Source organism: Durio zibethinus, chromosome 22, assembly GCF_047325235.1.
Source record: "Durio zibethinus cultivar Kanyao isolate XHJ-2024 chromosome 22, ASM4732523v1, whole genome shotgun sequence".
NCBI lineage: Eukaryota > Viridiplantae > Streptophyta > Magnoliopsida > Malvales > Malvaceae > Durio > Durio zibethinus.
In genome coordinates, this window is record NC_143183.1 from 2,594,039 (window position 1) to 2,614,504 (window position 20,466).

The 20,466-nt window shown below is 32.6% G+C and overlaps 1 long non-coding RNA gene and 1 pseudogene across 1 annotated transcript; one reads left to right on the plus strand and one right to left on the minus strand.

The window, feature by feature from the left end:
• The first annotated feature begins 2,399 nt into the window (after positions 1 to 2,399).
• On the plus strand, positions 2,400 to 3,753 carry LOC149512477 (uncharacterized). The gene is made up of 2 exons (XR_016332124.1): positions 2,400 to 2,960; positions 3,521 to 3,753. It is a non-coding gene; the product is annotated as an uncharacterized LOC149512477 (long non-coding RNA).
• A 2,043-nt stretch (positions 3,754 to 5,796) lies between these two features.
• On the minus strand, positions 5,797 to 19,927 carry LOC111307004 (disease resistance protein At4g27190-like; annotated as a pseudogene).
• Positions 19,928 to 20,466: the final 539 nt, after the last annotated feature.

Genomic DNA, 20,466 nt, shown 5'->3' on the forward strand with positions numbered 1-20,466 from the left:
ATTGTAGTTTTATTATCGTAGAAGCAGCAAATCACAGCTACTGTAAAACAGTTTGTACAATTTGTATCACATCACTTATTTACATTACAAACGTATCTCTGCTTAGGTCCCATTTGATCCAAATAAACATGTTTTAATCCAGCTACTCTTAGCCTGACTATCTCCTTAATCTGTTCGCTATTGCTTTCCTCCGACTTGAATTGCCTTTTGTTACGTTCGTTCCAAATCAAATAGATGCAAGCTCCCCAAGCCAGTCTCAATATAACAGAGAGTAGAACCCTTCCTAGGAGTCTAGCAATTGCCCGCTGAAATTCGTTCTCTCAATACTCAACTTCCTTCGGCAGTTGACAGTGCTGTAAGACCTGCCTCCACGCTACCTTATAATAGCTACAAGTAAACAAAATGTGGTTCTTACATTCATCATCCTGTTTACACAATGCACAGCACCTAACAGTTGCAATCCCCATGCATTCAACCTGTCTTTAGAAGGGAACCTATTAAGAATGGCCATCCAGACGATAACTGCATGCTTAGGTATAAGTGGCATGCACAAAACAAGCCTATGCCAACCAACTTTCTCTTGTTTATGTCTTGATTCCTCCCATATAGCTCCAGCAGGATGGTTGAAGCAACCCTCCGCTGACATTAGAATCCTTAATTAATGTTCCCCATTTGTAGCACTTCTCGCATACTCCAGCTACTGTTTTGAGGGATTGGCACATCCCATATGCTTCTCCCTTTGATTACATAGTTCTGTGTCCATGCTATCCATATTGATCTTGCTTGTGCAAGTAAAGGCCATAAATGCTTGATTATGACCACATTGTTCTGGTTCCATTATGAGATATCTTTCAGCCCCAACCCTCCTTCTGACTTGGGGATACAAATGGTTTGCCATTTGATTCTAGTTGCTTGTGCTGTGCCCGGCTCTCCTTTTTTTTGAGAAGTAAAAGTGACATTTTTTTCTTCGTCTGGTCCTTTTTAGGTGAAGCTGACAGTGGATGAATCCTGAGATGAGGTTTCCTCCATCACTGAAGAATAATATATAATAAAACTGGAGGCAGCAATAGCAGTGACATGCCTGCAACAAGTGGTCAGCCCTGCTGGCATTAAAGTTAAAAAAAAAAAAAAGGAACACTGTCTCTAGCACTTAGTTCCAACATTTTACCCAAATTTCAGCTCCAAAGAAACAATCATGGCGAAGGATTCTCTTTCAATTCTCATGATTAACTAATTGATATTCATTTTAGTATTTAATGATTGTCAAATATGAACACAAGTTCTTTGAGACCAAACCATTGGGATTTGGCTGCTCATCTCTCCTGTTGTTTGGTAATAATAGTTGTTGAACGTGTAACTAAGAATTCAGTATTTTGCTATTCACGAATACATATTATATGAAATTCCATTTAAAATTTAAGTTTAGATATGAGCAATGGACTTATATTTACAAGAACCAATTAAATTTCATATAAATGTAAACAAATTTAAAAATAAAAATAAATTAAGTAAAAATAATTAATAATAAATCGCATATCTCATAACAATTTGTTATGTTGCTCATAAATATTAATATATATAAATACTTAAAATAAATAAAAAACTCATTTATATCAATATATTAAAAAGTTTATTTTCGACCTGTTGGAGTATATTTATAATAATAAAAATTAATGAGTTTAATCAACATAAAAAACATAAAATTCGCCTAATAAAATAGAGTTAAGTCATGCACATTAATTTAATGTAAATAATAATAATAAATATACATATATATATATGGTTTAATACCATATTTAATATTTTTTGGTTAAATTTATGTTGTGGTTTAGACTTTAGAGGTGAATCTAAGGGCAGGCATGGGGCAGGCCCAAAAAAATATTTATACCATTATTGTACAGTATTTGGGCCCACCAAGCATCATGCTCGGCCCCCTTTCCCCCTTTGCTTCCCTGAGGCACAGGCATGGCTTCGCCTCTGGTTCTGGTGGTAAGATAAATTCCGTATATACGTATCTTTCTATGGTGGATGTACGTAGTTCATCAAAGATAAATTTTCTATACGCTATAAGAAAAATCAACCGAGCCCTAAAATAAAGTGCTGAGAAAAGATTTCCTGTTTCGTCTCTGGCGGGCAATTGGTAGAACCCTTTGAACTCTGCGACACTCTCATCTCCACTTCGGGTATTGGGCCAAAAGAAAAAAGATAAACACCTTTCTCAAGCTTTTTTTAAAAAATAAACTTTATGTTTTCCACTATTTTATTGCTTAACTACGTGTTTGTGTGATTATTGTTTGGTTAGAAAATTTGAAATAAAACGTGAAAGTTTTTGTAAGAAAAAGCCCCAAAAAAGAAGCTTTTTCTTTCTTTGGTTAAGAGTATCTTTGATATAGCTAAACCCTTCGATTTATTATGCCAAGGAAAACATGAAAATATGAATGAATATGTTTAAATTGGTGAATTACATGGCTTAAAATGTAAATTGCTTTTTTTTTTTTTCTGATGCCATTGACGGAGATTCAATATAATACTTTTATTTTTTTCGATGGAATCCAAGAGTGAAAAATAATAAATTTTTGATAGAATTTATTCAATTGGAAAAGTGAAAAGTCAGACATTATTGATGGGAAGGCATAAAGACATATGTTATAGGAGGTTTTCCAAAGACTAAATCTTTCTTGCTAGAAACAGCTGATGTTGATAAAAATGATTTTTAAATATGATTGCCATCTGTTTTGGTGCCATCTTTATAACAGAATAGCAAATTTCTTGGTTGAAATTAGGGGCCACTGTGAATTTTAATAGATCAGAGCATTTTGAACCCTGAACTGTCATTGTTTGATCTCAAATTTGAAATCTGCCAATTTGGTTCAGCTCTGCAGTCAAACTTTCCTTCATTGGGAGGTAGGGGGAGATGCAAACTGAAAAGCTCATGTTTTGATTTCATTTATCAATCATTGGTAACTTACTAATTTGCTGGTTTGAATGGCCATTCCGTTTTATTAGCTGTAGGCTTGATTATATATTAATCAGCAAGGATTGTTTTTGTATTAGTATCCTGTCAACAATTAATCTTACTATTCTTAAGTAACAGCTGATATGCCATGTTCATATACCTATTGCATTTGACTATGCAGAAATTCTGATATTTTGGTCTAATATTCATCCATATGACATGAACAAGTTTAGTTAGTTAATTGAATTATGGTCTTTTACTGGAATACAGGCGTTACAATTGCCTTTGGAGCTTTTATAACTGAAAAAGATATCAGCATTCCTTTTTCTTGGAAGGGAAAAAGCTAAGCAGACAAACTTATACGAAGTTCCTTATGTCTAGCTCCTTAATTTTTAAACATAAACGATTTAAATTGCTTACTCAGTCATAAGGCAACCTCAAAGTTGGAAAAGCAAGGAACTTAATATAATGAATTTTACTACTTATCCTCAATAGTTAACACATATATGTGGAGTATATTTGTTGACTAGTCAGTAACTTTTTTCTTTTTTTTTTGGTTTGGAGATCCCAATGGCTGGTAGATGCTTTGAGCATCAATTAATTGAGAGTTGGTCCGGATTGGACGTCATAAGGAGAACAAGTTCTCTAGAGCTGTAAATAAACCGAACATGAATAAAAAGATATAAGTTTGTGACTTGTTCATTTATTTTTAGAGCTGTTCAAGCTCGATTCGTGTGCTGTAGGAAATTCATTAATTGTGTTCGAGCTTGGTTTATTTAAATAATAAGATATTTGTGTTCGATTCGTTTAAATTAAATGAGCTTGTTCGTGAAAATTAAATGAATATAAAAAAATAAAAAAAAATTTGGTTAGAAAACGTATTGAATAATCTCTGACAAAAAATTAAATGAGGTTATTCAAGGTATTTTTTTGGGCTAAAAACGCTTTAAATAATCTTCCAAAAAAATGAAGGGATTATTTAAAGGCGTTTTTTGGTAAAAAACGTCTTAAATAACTTCATTCAATTTTTGGTAAGGGATTATTCAAGGTATTTTTTGATCAAAAATGTCTTGAATAATAAAAAAAAAGTAATTATTCAAATCGTTTTTAGCCAAAATGAGATTATTGAAAATATTTTTAGGTTTTTTTGCCAAAAAAATATCTTAAATAATACCTTATCAAATATTGAATACTCTTTTACAAAAAATTGAATAGGGTTATTCAAGAGATCTCTAGCAAAAAAAATCTTGAATAATCTCCTCTAATTTTTATAAAGTTATTATTCAAAGCATTTTGGCCAAAAAATGCGTTAAATAATCTCTTACAAAAAATTAAATAGGGTTATTCAATGTGTTTTCTAACAAAAAATGTCTTGAATAATCTGTTTTAACTTTTTTAAAGATTATTCAAGTTGTTTTTAGTCAAAAAATATCTTAAATAATAATTTTTTGTAAAAGATTATTCAAAATATTTTTTGACAAAAAATGCATTGAATAATCTTTTAAAAAAATGGGAAGCAATTATATAAGGCGTTTTTTGTCAAAAATATTTTAAATAATACCTTTATAAAAATTAGAAGAGATTATTTAAAGTGTTTTTGGCAAAAAATAAATATCTTGAATAATTTCTTCTCATTTTCTTTGAATTATTTAAGGAATTTTTAGTCAGAAATACCTTCAATAACTTCAAAAAAGACCTTGAATAATCTCTTCATAAAAATTGAAGATGATTATTAAAGGTATTTTTAGTCAAAAATATTTTTAAAAACTCCATTAAATTTTTTGTAAAAAATTATTGAATGATTTTTTCATGTCAAATACTATATATAAACAAAATTTTTTACTAGCAAAAACTTACAACTGACTTGTATTCATTTTCAGACATATTTTTTGAAATGGTAACGACTATTTCATAAATTTTTGGTCAGATCCAATTTAGAACGAACTTAAACAAGCTTGTTTGTGAACGTAAATGAATGAACAAACAATTGTTCATGTTCGATTTGTTTAATAAACAAACATATAAATGATATTTAAGATCGTTTGTTAAACTTAATAAATGAATATAAACAAACAAAACTTGAATATATTTATGATCGATTCATCGAAAACTCTGTTTACTTACATCCCTAAAGCACTCTTAATGTTTGGTTTTTTCATTTACAAGATTCGTAACTGAAATCTTACTTTAAAAAAATCGAATTCTTTAATCATTCGATCAACAAGTGTTGCATAATCTGCGTAGTCTTTTAAGCTGTCTAGCTGGAAATTTCTTTTCTATGGTTTTTACTAGGCTGTCTATAGGTGTTCCTTGCTGTTACTTTATCTTATGGCTTGTCTTTACAGTTGTTTTTCATTTTTGCTTTAGTTTTTATTAACTGTATAATTTTCCAAGTTCCTAGTGTTTCTTACCCATTTTTCCCCTTTCTCATGCAGGTGGTGTTTGACCATGATGATGAGATTTAAAGTTCAGTAATATTTATTTTCCTTGTGTTACTTGAATTTGTAAATCACTTTATATGCGTGTTCTCAATTCACCAAATAATTTACTTTTAATCCTTATATGTGTAATTTACATACAATTTAAATAAATCTTTAATCTTTTTGAAATGGATTTTGAATGAAAATGATTTCAACTAGCTTTGCTCCTGCCACCATTGGGAACATTTTCCATTGGCTTAATCTGTTTTTGTTTCAAAGACGTAATATAGATGTAAACAAACACATAAATTTTATTGTTGAGTCTTCAACCGTATTGCACACCAAGAGCAAATGAGACACAAAAACAAAAAAACAAAAGGGAAAACAACATGATAAAATTATTACAATGACGTAATATGATTTAAACAAACACACGGGAAAATTTTATTGTTGAGTGTTCAACCGGACAAGACACCAAGAGCAAACCAGCCAGAAAACCAAAAAAAAAAAAAAAACAAAACAAAACAAAACAAAGGAAAATAACATGAGCTGACCAGGTTATATTATTCTGCCAAATCCAATGATACCGGCCATGGAATGGAAAAGCATGGTCCAAGAAAATTTCCACATAGGTTTAGAGGTCAATAACCGTATGCAGTAATGTTTCTTGTTCAGGATTTTCATTTTAGCGGAAGTGACGGTGAAAAGTTCTGAATTGCTTTTCAGTTTCGTTACTTGGCCATTCCTGTTGATGCCACCAATCTTCAGCGCATTGAATTTCTCTCAGTTTGGGAGCTTTTTGCAGGACTCTTGGCAAAGTTGTTAGCCCTTCACAAGTCTTGATAAGTATTCTCTCCAAAGAGGGACATTCTAACGAGGCATCACAAATGGAAGACAAGCTTGTCAAGCTACATAGTTGGAAATTCTTCAGACTGGGAAAGGCCGTGGATTCGACTGTACTTTCAGCTTCAATAATCTTTTCAATCCTTGCACAGTCCTCAACTTGAAGATTTTGTAGCTTACACAGGTTTCTGACCAACTCTAGTGAGAAAAGTTTCGTTATACCTTGGCATTCTTTTAATGTCAGAGTCGTTAGTGCACTGAAGCTTTCAGATGCTACTGTGCCCTCCCAGATACTCAGCAAGTTTGGGAGCTTTTTTATATGTAGCTTTTCCAGGCATGGGAATACTACTCCTGTTGTGTTTGTATTTCCATTTACGATGCTCGTCATCGCATCACACTCCTCAACAATGCAAACTTCCAGCTCTTCAAATGTATCATCAGGAAGGCCATCCGTTAAGTTGCCAGCAGTCACGTGACCAATCAGCTCGAATGAAGTCGCCTGTTTAAGTACCTCAGAAACAGCCCCAGGAAATCCATCTCCTGCAGAAAACTTCAGATGCTTTTCAGCTGAGCATTCAAAGACATTAAAGTCTGATGCCGAACTATTTCCTTGTAGACCAACAGAGATGTTGAAAGATCTGAAGCCTTCAAATTCCTCATTTTCTCCATTTGGTTTCCATGATTTGCTATTCTGAATGAAATGTTCAAAAGACTCCATTTGAGGGAAGTAGAAGTGAAGATGTGTCAATCCTTTAAATATGGTGATTTCCCTTGCAATTTCATCAGCATTGGCATTCCATCTTCTGCTATTAGGGCTCACATCAATACTCAGCTCTTCTAGTTTAGAAAGCTTTTCAATAATTTTTCTAGGAATTATCCTTTCTTCGATGCCGTTCTGATTGAAGTTGCCAGAATTAACAGTAAAATTGTTTCCTACTGTGGCATCTTCTTTGAACGAAACTCTCAAACATTTAAGATTTCCCAACCGTCCAATCTCACTCGGTAAAGAAGAGATCCCAGTATGACGTACAACAAGGATTTCGAGACTCTGGAGATCACCTATCTGATGAGGAAGCACTGCTAAACAACTACAGTTGTCTAGAAAGAGCCCTCTGAGGTTTCTTAATCCGGAGATGGATTCAGGAAGTCCACTGATTCCTGTTTCCCTTAACCACAAAACTTGAAGGCCAGGCATATATTCAAAGAATTGCCCTGGAAATTCTCGCAAGCTGTTTTCATGGAGTAACAATGTTAACATTCCGGCACATTTGGGCTTTTGTGGCAGGGGGGGCAGGCGAGTACGAGCCAATGAGACTCTTTTTGCTTGTATCAATTTGTGAATTTCAATCGTTGCACCATTTTCAACAAAAAAATTTAGATTTTCTTCCCGATTTGCAATCGTTAATGCCGCCCTTTGAAAACACACAAACATCTTGAAGTGCCCCAACTTTTCTCCTTTTGCCAGTAGAGATTTGTCTGTGAAACTATCTAGTATAGTATGCCCTCGGTCACGAGCTTTCCCAAGCCTTTGGCATTCCAAAAACTGCTCTGCTGTCCAGCAATCAATTATATAATCTCGATTAATTTCTTCACCGAAAGGAAAAATAGCCCAATACAGTAAACAACGCTTATAATCAGCTTCAGTAAACCTGTTATAGACAAGTTTCAATGACCGGTAATATTCTTCCAACTCTTGCCATGGTTGCTTACTTGGTGATTGCATTTGGGACTTCATATCCCGCCACTGTGCAATGTCCTTTCCTTCCAGTTGTTTTCCTATTAAACTGAGTATAGGCGGCATGCCACCACACAAATCGATAATTGTTCTGCAGTTCGTTTGATTTCTCGTTTCTTCTCAAGATCTGAACCAACTGATTCCCAAAACAGCTTTCTAGCATCCTTTTTGTGTTAAGAAAATGGGGTCCAGTCCCATGTAAGTGGTTTTAGATCAAGTAAAGGCCATGGGCCTTGATCTTTTATTTTACACAGAGCCCTAGCTACTTAATAAAAAAGAGGTGGGATTGTTTTAGGTGTGTGTCGAAAACCAAGCAGAGAAAGAAGAAAAGCCAGGAAAAGCAGAGAGAGAAAAAGGAGAAGAGAGAGTTGGTTGAACGGAAGTCGATCCGTGGTCCGATTGAGTTGGAACCTTGTCAGGAGGTTTATGATTCAGAGTTCTACATTCTGAACGGTGAAGATCGGGTTTGAAGCTCTCTAGGAACAAATCCAGGGTATATTTGTTGAGTCACTTATTTGGTGAGATTTCTCCAATTGTTTCTCTAGTTGTTGATTAGCTCTAGTTTTAGCTAAAGAAGAACTTTGTATAACTATTATTTGATAGTGAAGAGTTTTCTGGTGGCCCGTGGTTTTTTCCCTCTACACTGGAGGGTTTTTCACGTAAATCTTGGTGTGCTTTATTTTTCCTGCGGTTATTTGATTATTGATTGTTGTCTATTGCTTCTGTATTGTTGTGATTATTGCTTCAGGCGCAATAAGTGGTATCAGAGCGAGGGTTTATTTTGAGACATCGATACAGAAGCAACCCAGGATAGAAGTAAATTCTGTTTGAGATCATGGAGGGTGATACAGGTTCCATGATAAAATTGACAGCATTGAATTATTCAATTTGGAAGCCTATGATGGAGGATCATCTATACTGTAAAGATTTGTATGAGTCAGTATTGGGTGATTCGGCTAAACCAGTAGATATGAAAGATGAAAGCTGGAAGAAGCTAGGTAGAAAGACGCTGGCTACAATCAGAAAATGGGTTGATATCAGCGTGTTCCATCATGTAGCGCAGGAGTCAGATGCTCACATTGTTTGAGAAAAATTGACAGCATTGTATGAGAGAAAAACATGTATGAATAAAGTTATGCTTGTTAAAAAGATTGCAACTTTACAGTACAGGGATGGACGATCTGTTACAGAGCACTTGAGTGATTTTCAAGATATATTTAATCGGATGACTACTATGGAGCTTAAGATGGATGATGAAATGAAGGCATTATTTCTTTTGGGTTCATTGCCAGACAGCTGGAATACTCTAGTTGTGATTGTTCTTAATTCAGCTCCTGATTATAAGGTGACATTAGAGATGGTAAAGGATAGTATGCTTAATGAAGAAACGAGGCGAAAAGATGTAGACCTTGGGAATCAAGCTCTAGTCACAGAGAACAGGGGTAGAAACATCGACAGAGGTCAGGACTCAAAAGGCCGTGGTAAGTCTAAACACAGATCCAAGTCTAGAGGTAAAGTGAAGTGTTTCCATTGTGGTAAGGCGGGTCATATAAAACGAAACTATAGAATCTTAAAGCAAGAGCGAAAATATGAGAAAGACAAGAGTTCAGATGATGGCAATGTTATAGCAGTGAATTCAGATAGTGATTCAGTTACTTTGATTTGTACACATGGTGATTGTAATCATGTTAGTGATCCCGGCATTGAGTGGATAGTTGACACAGGAGTGGCATATCATTGTGTTCCTAAGAGAGAGTTGTTTACAACTTACAAAGCAGGAGACTTTGGTTGTACCAAGATGGAAAACAAGAGTGTGTCACAGATTGTTAGGATTGGTGATATTGTTGTACAAACTAGTACAGGCTGCATGTTGACTTTGAGGGATGTTAGACACATTCCAGATATGAGAATGAATTTGCTTGCTATTAATGTCCTTGATAAGGAAGGATATGAAAGCCGACAAAAGAATGGAAAATGGAAGCTCTCAAAGGATCTATGATAGTTGCAAGGGGAAAACTATGCTGCATAATATATAAGACATGGATGCAATTGAACGGTAACCAGGTAAATACCGTTGAAAATGATACTTCAGCAAACTTGTGGCATAAGAAGCTGGCACATATGAGTGAAAAAGGGTTACAGGTTTTGGCAAGGCACTCTCTCATTCCCTTGACCAAAGGTATGTCTCTCGATTCATGTGATTATTGTTTGTTTGGTAAGCATCATAGAGTTTCTTTTCGTAAAAGTTCTCAGAGAAAAGAAAATAGATTGAAATTAATTTATTCTGACGTATGTGGTCCCATTGAGGTTGAGTCATTAGGTGGTAGCAGAATTTTGTTACTTTTATTGATGATGCTTCACGTAAGATTTGGGTGTATATGTTGAAATATAAAAGTCAGGTACTACAATATTTTCAAAAATTTTATGCCATGGTTGAAAGGATGACAGGGTTACCCTTGAAGTGTATTCGAACTGATAATGGTGGGGAATACACATCTAAAAGCTTTGAAGAGTATTGCTCAAAGCATGAGATCAGGCATGAGAGGACAGAACCTGAAACACCGCAGCATAATGGTATAGCTGAAAGAATGAATCGCACCATTGTGAAAAAAGTCAGATGTATGTTGAGGATGGCAAAATTACCAAAGCCATTTTGGGGTGAAGCAATCAACACAGCTTGTTATTTACTTAACAGGTCACCATCAATTCCTTTGGGCTTTGATATTTCAGAAAAAGTATGGATAGAAAAAGATACTTTATTCTCTCATTTGAAAGTTTTTGGGTGTAAAGCATTCATGCATGTGCTGAAAGAGCAGAGATCAAAGCTTGATAGTAAAGCCACATAGTGTGTGTTTGTAGGATATGGTGATGAGGAATTTAGCTACAGGGTATGGGATCCAATAAAGAGAAAGACAGTCAGAAGCAGAGATGTGGTCTTTCATAAAAAAGAAACCATAACAGACCTTGAGAAAATTGAGAAGACTACACGAGTTACTGTTGAGTGTGATGTTTCAACACTGACAGGGATTTCACAGGAAAGAGCCACAGATGGTGAAAATAAGTAAGAAACAGAACTTGGGGATATGAATGAGCCAGCCACAGTTGGTGATGAACCAGATGCTATTAGTTTTGAGCAGGGGGAGCAATCCTCTCTACTTGAGAGTGTTGAGTAGGGGGAGCTACCTTCGGCATCAAGTGATGTAGAGTCTCAGCCTAGGAGATCTACTAGAGAGCGCAGGCCATCTACCAGGTATCCAAGTTCAGATTTTATTTTAGTTACCAGTGAAGGGGAGCCAGAAAGCTTTCAAGATATACAGGCTACTCCAGATAGAGAGCACTGGTTAAAAGTAATGAAAGAAGAGATGGAGTCATTGCGAAAGAATGGTACTTATGATCTTGTCAAACTTCCAACAGGGAAGAGGCCATTAAAGAATAAATGGGTGTTCAAGTTGAAAAAAAATGGTGACAAACTAGTGAGGTAAAAGCTCGATTGGTAGTAAAAGGTTTTTCTCAGAAACCAGGCATCGATTTTGATGAGATTTTTGCTCCAGTTGTAAAAATGAGTTTTATTAGAGTGGTACTGGGATTGGCAGCTAGTTTGAATCTTGAACTTGAGCAACTTGATGTTAAAACTGCATTTTTGCATGGTGACTTGCAGGAAGACATTTATATGAATCAACCTGAGGGTTTTAAAGTGAAAGGGAAAGAGCACTTAGTTTGCAAATTGAAAAAAAACTTGTATGGCTTGAAACAAGCTCCACGACAGTGGTACAAGAAGTTTGATTCTTTTATGGTAAGTCATAGCTATAAAAGAACAGCAGCGAATTCTTGTGTGTATGTTAAACAATTTCCTAATGATAACTTCATTATCCTATTATTATATGTTGATGATATGTTGATTGTAGGACAAGATGCTAGTATGGTTTGCAGGTTGAAAGAACAATTGTCTAAGTCCTTTGATATGAAGGATTTAGGTCCAGCAAAGTAGATTCTTGGTATGGATATTATCCGAGATAAGAGAGCTGGAAAGCTATGGTTGTCACAGGAAAAGTATGTTGAACGAGTGCTTGGTAGATTCAACATGCAACATGCTAAATCAGTTAGTAGTTCACTTGCCAACCATTTTCATCTAAGTAAGAAATCTTGTCCAGTGTCTAAGAAAGAGCAACTAGCTATGTCTAGTATTCTTTATTCTTCTGCAATCGATTCTTTAATGTATCTTATGGTTTGTACAAGGCCTAACATTGCTCATGCAGTTGGTGTAGTGAACAGATTTCTTTCTAATCCAGGGAAGGTTCACTGAGAAGCAGTGAAATGGATTTTTAGATATTTGAGGGGTACCTCAAAAATGTGCTTGACTTATGGAGTTTCACAACCAGTTTTAGAAGGGTTTACTGATGCTGACATGGTAGGCGATCTTGATGGTAGAAAATCTACTTCAGGGTATTTGTTCACTTTTGCAGGAGGAGCTGTATCTTGGCAATCTAAGTTGCAAAAGTGTGTTGCTTTGTCAACTACAGAGGCTGAGTATATTGCAGCAACCGAAGCATGTAAAGAAATGCTTTGGATGAAACGTTTTCTTTTTGAATTGGGGTTGAATCAGAAAGAGTATGTGATATTTTATGATAGCCAGAGTGCTTTAGATTTGAGTAAGAATACCATGTACCATGCTAGAATAAAGCACATTGATATTAGATATCATTGGTTACGTTCAGTGATTGAAGAACAGCAGATGTTATTGAAGAAAGTCCATACTGATAAGAATGTAGCATATATGTTAACTAAGATACTTCCCAGGAAAAAGCTTGAGCATTGCAGTAACTTGATCGGAATGAGTTCCTTGGCCAAGGTAAGTTCCAAATGAAACTGCTATGGTGATGAATCTCCTCCTAATGGGGCTGGAGGGAGAGATTGTTAGGAAAATGGGGTCCAGTCCCATGTAAGTAATTTTGGACCAAGTAAAGGCTATGGGCCTTGATATTTTATTTTACACAGAGCCCTAGCTACTTAAAAAAAAAGAGGTGGGGTTGTTTTAGGTGTGTGTCGAAAACCAAGCAGAGAAAGAAAAAAAGCTAGGAAAAGCAGAGAGAGAAAAAAGAAAAGGGAGAGTTGGTTGAACGGAAGTCGATCCGTGGTCCGATTGAGTTGGAACCTTGTCAGGAGGTTTATGATTCAGAGTTTTACATTCTGAACGGTGAAGATCGGGTTTGAAGTTCTCTAGGAACAAATCCAGGGTGTATTTGTTGAGTCATTTATTTGGTGAGATTTCTCCAATTGTTTTTATAGTTGTTGATTAGCTCTAGTTTTAGCTAGAGAAGAACTTTATATAACTATTATTTGATAGTGAAGATTTTTCTGGTGGCCCGTGATTTTTTTCCTCTACACTGGAGGGTTTTCCACGTAAATCTTGGTGTGCTTTATTTTTTCTGCGATTCTTTGAATATTGATTGTTGTCTAATACTTCTGTATTGTTGTGATTATTGCTTCAGGCATAACATTTTGCACAGTCTCTGCACGATCATATCGGAATCAGTGTGACCATCATATTTGTCTCTGCATGCAAACACCACCTTCCCATGCTCATGATTACATTTGATCCCAACTTCTTCAAGATTAACCATCGAAGAAACTTCATCAAGAAACAACACATATTTCTTTTCCTTAAGCTTCTCAGATATCACCGCAGCTCTTTGATCAGGATGGTCATTTTCGTCCATTCTCATGCCTAAGCAGTTTCAAATTACTTCTTGTATGTCTTTCGATATTCTGCTTTCATCTGTTAGAGTCACACGAAAGGTATAGTCGACCTAACGGGATTCACAGACATTGTTGTACACAGTTTTCATTATTGTTGTTTTCCCTATTCCCGGAGGACCCCTGATGTAAATTCTCTTAAATCTCTCTTCTTTTAGCCAATCTATTAACGTCTCCACGTGATTTTTAAGCGATGGAAGGTTAACTATCCTGACATTATTATTCCATCTGTGACTGCGATGAACTGTTGGTGGTTTGTCACGCATTATGGTGATTTGGCTCAGTTCATTCTTCAGAGAAGTTGCCTCTGCCGTCTTCTTCACCACACGTCTACCAAGCTTAAGCAAAGCACGTTATGGCCATAGTCCACATAAGCAAGTGGAAGCTTTATTTTCATATTCATACCTCAGTCTTCCAATCTGTTCTTTCATATCTGCTACCCGGATGAGCCAGGTTGTGCATTCTGATGTAATTTTCTTCCGTGATTTATTATTTTCCAGCTCCGTCTGAACATGTGCCTCTTTATCACGTAGACATGTATCCTCATCCTCAAGTTTCTTGAAATTACTGCTGATGTGTTTTACATAACTATGTTTGTGTTTCAACCATTTACATATACCCTTCCCAGCTACCACAGCAGGTGCAATCCCATGGCCAGCTGCTTTCACAGCTGCTGCTTCCATCCTGCTAATTGAATCTTAGAATTAGCAAACTATATTGAAAGTTTGGGTGATAGAGAAATTGACTGAAACAAAAAAGAAATAGAATGAAAAAAAAAGAAGCAAGCAATACAATAAATAAGGGTGTTTTTGGTATTTTGATTAAACATTAGTTTCACTGAAAGAATTTTAATATCCATCATTTTAGAAGGGTACTAAAGTGTTTTTCAAACTAACAATAAGAGTAAATGTTTTTTTTAATAAAACAGATATTATCTTCCCAAGTGTATAATGAATGATTGAACTTCTTCTATATAGGGACACAACAAACTAAACCAACTTTCGAATAGCTGCTATCTTAAAAGGAAAAAAAAAGAAGAAGAGTTGTTCATGAACAACTGTAGATATTTCTTTTTGAGTAATTTTTCTTAATTTATTGAAGAGAAAGTGATTCAATTCTCTAAAGCAGGTGATGCCATTTGGCTGGCTTCTAAATCTAGAAAATATAAGTGTGCAGTGTAGGCACTTCAAACTGGCTAAGGACAAACTAATTACAGTAAACATCTTATTTAGTCTGGAATCGAATTTGTCAAATTTAGTAGCAACTAATTTGAAGCTAAGTTACTATTTGACTTAGGGTCACAACTATTATTGGATTTGAATTTACCACTTAAGTTTAAAATAGACCCATTTTTATTTCTCTCATCCAAAATTTTTTTATTATTTTGTTTATTTATTTATTTTTTTTTATATTTTTTATTTAATTATTTTATATAATTTTAGCTAGAGATAAAACATGAAAAAAGTAAAACATTTGAGAGTTTTTTTATGTTAGTCTTTTATTTATCTTTCATCATTTCAATAAAATGACAGATACATGTTCATTACATTTTATCTTTTACTCTATTATCATTATATATCCTTTCATATTTTACCTATCCTCATGTTTCAAATAATGAATGTTCAGATAATCATGATCAAAATTCAAAATTTAATTTTTGAAAACATCATTCATATTGGTGAAGTTGATAATTTGAGATTATTAATTTATTAGGATTATTGAAGTAAAAAAAGAAAAATTTTATGAAATGAGTCAAATCTGGCAAGGAGTTTCGCCCATTAAAAGATGAAAATAATGCAATATGCGGTTTTTATGATGGTTCATTGATAAATTTGCTCTTAGTGAATAAATTTTTTTCATTAAAAGTATTCATATTTGAAATAAAAATTTATCAATTCTCTTCTACCTTTCTCACAAAGAGTGAAATTATCCATTTATCACCCATTTAAACTTATTATTATTTTTAAAAAAAATACCAAAAGTCACCCTTTACACTAAGGGGCAAAGTTTGAAAAATGTTGCTCACAAAAAAATAGGTGAAGGTCTTTAATGATCTTATAGGCAAACTTTTTTGTGCTTGGATCTTTTTTAAAAAATGATGAAGGCTGAAAAATCTAAAATGAAAGAGAAAATATAAAGAAAGAAAGAGAAAAAAATGAAAACAAGAAAAAGAAAGAATTGATAAGGCAAAATACCAAGGTGCTTCATATGAGGAGAAATGATACTTTGGTTTATATCCATTCAAATACATTTTAGGCCTATTTAATCCATTTTTTTTTATAACTCATCACCTTAGCCTATGTTATGTACCTTAAAAGTTTATTTTGATCAAATGTAAATATTAGAACTGAAGAATCATGAATTGAACTAAAATAGACTTATGATGAGATTTTTTGGGATTTTGATGAAACTGCCATTGATGGATCAAGGAAAAATGAAATGAAAAGAAAAAAGACGTGCAAAGAAATTTAAAAAAAAAAAAAGGGAAAAGGAAAGACTTAAATTAAAAAACTAAAAGGATGATTTAAGTAAAAAAGGATATATTTGAGTTGAAAACTTGAAAAATAGCTTCAATTTATAAAGATTAGTATCATTTGAAGATCCCATATGGTATGGATAAAGCTTGGATTTATGAGCTCAAAGATCAAGAGTATCAATAGAATGAGTTTTTGAAAAAGAATTCAGAATTAATTTATTTAGAGTTGTCTGAATATTAATTATCTTAGATGTTATGAACCCTTCCAAGTACTTATCTTGGTAATTTACTTTGAAATAGTTTTTTTGACTAATTATTCTTTGCTAGACTTGTTTTTATAATGAATATCCTTTCTTTGATTTTTCTTATTCTTCACCATTTATTTTTTTCATTCCCATGATAAATTAAGCAAATGTGATAGATTACATTTGTCATTAAATTAGAATGATGATGAATGAACATATGATTGATATAGACATCCTTGCATTATTTCGAAAAAATAGTTGAAAATAACTGAGGTAGATCAAAAATGAAATGAGAATCATGAAAGAAGTCTAAAATGATATTGATCATAGTGGCTTACAAATGAGAGAAAAAACATTCCAAATGCTATGATTAAATGATGAAACTAGTGAAAGGAAATTTTGGGTCACAATTTGGCTTATACATTTGCTACCTAGTTCTAAAGAAACTAAAGAAGAATAAACTCTTAAGAACCTTTTACCACAATTAGAGATACATGATATTGATTTTTGCATTTCATGCATTGCATTCATGGTGTTTATTGCATTTAATTTTGACTTTTGAACTTAAAATTAAAATTTTAAGAATTTTCATGAAAATTTTGGACTCGATAATTCTTGATTAAAAAAATATTGAAGATGTTTGATATGACAAGATTTAAGATTAGCTAGCACATGATGAGATTTAAACCCTACTATTTTGGCACATAAAATGAAAATTTTTGAATTTTAAAGTTTCAATGCCTCTGTTAAGGAAGAGTTTTTTCAAAAATAAGAATAATTTATAAAGCTTCAAGGCATGATTCTGAAAGCCTCCAAATACCTTTTTACATTTGAAAGTTCAACACCTCTATTAAGAATAAGCATTCTTTTGATGAATTTTTTTAAAGTTTCATAGCTTCTAGTGAGAGAAGTTTTTTAATTTTTAAAGTTTCAAAGCTTATGGTTATAAGAGTTTTTTGGTTGCGAATTTTAAAGTTTCATAGCATCTAGTGAAAGGAACTCTTTCATTTTTAAAGTTTTAAAGTCTCCAATTAGAGAAGTTTTTTTGTTATGAATTTTAAAGTTTCATTAGAAAAGCTTTTTGATTACGAATTTTAAATTTCATAGCCTTTGGTGAGATGAGCCTTTTCATTTTTAAAAATTTCAAAATTTCTGTTGAAGGGAAGCCTTATTTTCCAAAGTTTCAAAGTCTCAATTGAAAGGAAAACTTTTTTATTTTTTTTATTCCAAACAAAATGGATGTCTCTTATCTTTGTACAAATTTTGTTTCACTAAAAATATGCAAAAAGTAGTAACTGTAAACATCTTATTTATCTAAGAATTTTTAGGATATTTAAATGGGCTTTGAACTTTAATAATTGGATGAAAATTGTAGTTGGGTCTTAATTGTGAAATTGAACTTTAGGCTCGAGATAAAAAGCCCAAAATTATGTTTTTAGTTTAATCCATTTTTATTTTTATTTTTTTCTATTTTATTTTAACCTTTTGGTTTTAGTTTTTATTTTAGTTTTAGTTTTTTTTATTATTTTTGGTTTTTTGCCATGTAACAAAAAAGAGTCAAAAAAAGAAAAAAAAAAAGCATGGTGATTTTCATTACAAAAGTAAAGCTTAAGATTTGGTTTTAGAATTTGTTAAGATTGAAAATTTAAGGACCAATGAATTTGGAAATACTTGGGCATTAAGATTGTGTGGAAAAAGAAAGATCATAGAAAAAAAAATCTTGAAATTTTTGGCAAATTAGATGAAATTTTGGATTTTCCAAATTTAAATGGGATTTCATCACTATAAAATAACCTTAAATCTATAATCAACAATCACACAAAAACAACTAACAATCAACAAGCAATCATGCAAGAAATCGTAGCTAAAGCATAAACAAATTCTTCTAGGTTTCAATTTGTTTTTTGGAAATTTGGTTCACTCTTTTTATATTTTTGTGATTGATCTTTGGGAATTTTATTGAAAGAGTTTAAGATTCTTTTTTTTTTTTTATGCTTTTGAATTTTTGGAATTATGTTGAATTTTTTGAAAATTTTATAGTTGGGTTGAATTTTTAGGTTTTTTTTCTTGGAAATTTTTAGGATTTTTTAAGAAATTCTTGTTTTTTTTTTCTTGAACTTTTCAATAAATGTTTGATTTTTCAACAAGTTTCATAATGGTTGGAGGAAAATATGATGGTTAAATTCTGAGTTTTAGAAATTTGTTTAGAAATTTTTGAATTTTTTGGTATTAGATTTTGGGTTTTTTAGCCTGATTCTAGGCTTGTTAAATTTTTTGGTAAAATTCCTAAATAGAGGTAAAAACAATTTTGGGTTAGAGAAAGAAAGAAAAAAGGAGTTATGGGAAAAAAGAATTTTTTGTTTTTGTTTTTACACTAAGTCTGGTATGACATTGTTTTAAAGGGCCTAGACTCGCCTTTAGACCAACGGCAAACTCACAACTTACCCATCCCAATCATAGGTTTTTCTTTTTTTTTTTCTTTTTTTTTATTTTGATTTTATTTCATGTTTTATTTTATTTTTTATATTTTTTGTTTTATATTTTATATTTATTATTTTTAATTGTGATGAATTAAAAGTGCTACGTAAAAGAAAAAAAAACTTTGGTAAGATGTTTTTATATACTTTTTTCATATTTTTTATGATATTTATTTGCATGATTTTATCATGATATTTTTGCATGAATAATAATAATATATATTTGCATGATATTTTGAATGGATCTATTTTATTACATAATTATTTTGTATGGATTTTATTTACATGATCATGATTTATTTACATAATATTTTTGCATGATGTTTTATGCTATTTATTGTATGATGTTTTTGCATGATTTTTATTATAATCATTTTGCATGATTTACTTTGCATGTTTTGATTGTGATATTATTGCATGATATCTTCTATGATATTTTTATAGTATTTCTTGTATGGCAATATTATGTAAGTAAATAAAAGGAATTTGGATTTAATAAGATATTTAATAAATTTGACGATGAAACCTCTTCAAGTAAACAATGAGTTTATCTTGAATACTCTTGAGGTAAGAAAATTTCTTTTTAGTGAAAACATAAAATCTTTTTTTCAATAATTAAATATAAAAATTTAATTAAAAAAACTTATCTTTTATTAAGGCTTAGGTAAGATAACATATGATTAATCTGGTACCAATTTTAGGTGTTATAAGGTGTTAAAACCTTTTATACATGTAAATGACTTCCGAACTTAGTTCTGTTGATATATACTAAGGACTCATACTTTAAGTTTAAGATAACCTTAAAAATGATAGATTCACATAAATGACTAATCACATCTAGATAAAAAAATATTGGTGGTGACACCAAATTTTTGTGTCTAATAGTTAGATTTTCAAACTTAAACATTATGACAAAATCATGCCATTTTGGTTGAACAATGCCAGAGCCACCTATCAGAGGGTAATGGTAACTCTTTTTCATGATATGATGCACAAAAAGATAAGTGCATGTCAATGACATGATCGCTAAATCTCATGAAAGAAATGACCATTTTGTCAATCTTAGAAAGCTATTTGAGAGCCTAAGAAAGTTTCAAATTAAGTTGAATCTTGTCAAGTGTACTTTCAGTGCTAAATCTACAAAGTTGTTGGGCTCTATTTTAAGTGAATGAGGAATTGAAGTGGATCAGGATAAGATATGTGCTATCCAAAACTCAACACTTTCGTGCTCATTAAAAAAAAGACGTGGTTTTCTAGGAAGAGTGAATTACTTCTCTCATTTCATTTCTCAACTTACTTTTAAATATGATCCCATTTTCAAGCTTTTTTGAAAAACACAATTCTGGTGAATGAAATAAGGAATGTTAAAAAGCCTTTGATAAAGTCAAGAAATACTTATCAAGTTTGCTTGTGTTAGTGCCTCATGTTCCTAGAAAACCACCAATTTTATGCTTAATAGTACGTGAAAATTCAATAGAATGCATGTTTGGGCAACAAGATGAAACAAATAGAAAAGAAAGAGCCATTTATTACTAAGTAAAAAGTTTACTAATTATGAGT